This window comes from Bufo bufo, chromosome 6 (assembly GCF_905171765.1).
Source record: "Bufo bufo chromosome 6, aBufBuf1.1, whole genome shotgun sequence".
Lineage (NCBI taxonomy): Eukaryota > Metazoa > Chordata > Amphibia > Anura > Bufonidae > Bufo > Bufo bufo.
Window position 1 is genome coordinate 423,106,296 of NC_053394.1, and position 1,124 is coordinate 423,107,419.

A 1,124-nucleotide genomic window follows, 5' to 3' on the forward strand; every position below is an offset into this window, starting at 1 on the left:
AGTACACTAGAACTTGGACATGGTGCTGGTAGGGCATCTGCCCTGGTTTTTTGGTACCACTCTGCTTCGGGTAGGGTATTTAGATAGAAGATTAAAGCAGTGCCTCTGGTTAAGAAAGTCCTACCTTCATCTTTGCTATGGTGGGCCAGTCTGACCCTGCTGAGGGTTCTTTACTAGGCTTTCAAACACATCTCAGTGCCTGGCTTCGATCGGGCGATCCCTTGGTCACCTAGCATAGGGCACTAATGGCCCAAGCCATACACCCTAGGGACGACCGTGCGGTTCTCTATTCTCATCGTAGTGGCAGACCACCAGGACTTGATAAGAACAGATACTACACTTGATCTTAGCCAAAAGGCTGAGAAGTGATCAGTATATAATGCCTGATTTAAATACATCTACCTTATGACAGACTCCATTTAAATCACTTAGGCTCTAAAATCTATGAGAATTTTAGCGTTACTTAAGGAGAATTTATATGTAAGTGTTGACTCCAGGGATGCACGTGGGCTTATGGTCTCTTTAAATTTTATGTTCCATGAAATGCTTTGTGAAACGTTTCCGTTTTTCATTTTTATGCTCCTGCGATGTCTAACTTGATCTGATAGTGCTTTGATTTTTATGTATTGTGGTCCCAAAATGCACCTGTTTTATAGAAGCTTCTTTTCGTTGAGCAAACGCTTCCTGCCTGTCACCGGGGGAACATAGTGATAGATGTAGACAGCAATTTACATAAGAGAATGCTATGTCGGAAAGTGCGGGGCGAGGCAGGAATGGGTACACCAGTCTCATTGTAAATCATATGTCAACAGCGGGAAATTGCTTGCCGTATCAAGGGTTATTCTGATACGCATAGTTATGGCAACCACTGCCTCAGTCAAAACGTTCTCAGTGTCACATTTAAAAGACAATTGCCCGGAAATTGTTTTTTAAGTTCTATGATTTGTAACATAAATGGAAAACCACGAGTCCAAGTCAATGGCAGTGTCACTTTTTTATTATATATACAAGTAGGGCTCATGCACATGACCGTTGTTGTTTTAAAGTCCGTTTTTCACGGATCCGTTTTTCAGTATTTGAGGTTTTTTTTCCTCTGATTTAAGTCCTCTTGTGTTCCGTTATTG

At 41.8% G+C, this 1,124-nt stretch overlaps 1 pseudogene; it reads right to left on the reverse strand.

The window, feature by feature from the left end:
* Positions 1–276: 276 nt before the first annotated feature.
* LOC121006546 lies at positions 277–370 on the reverse strand (annotated as a pseudogene).
* Positions 371–1,124: the final 754 nt, after the last annotated feature.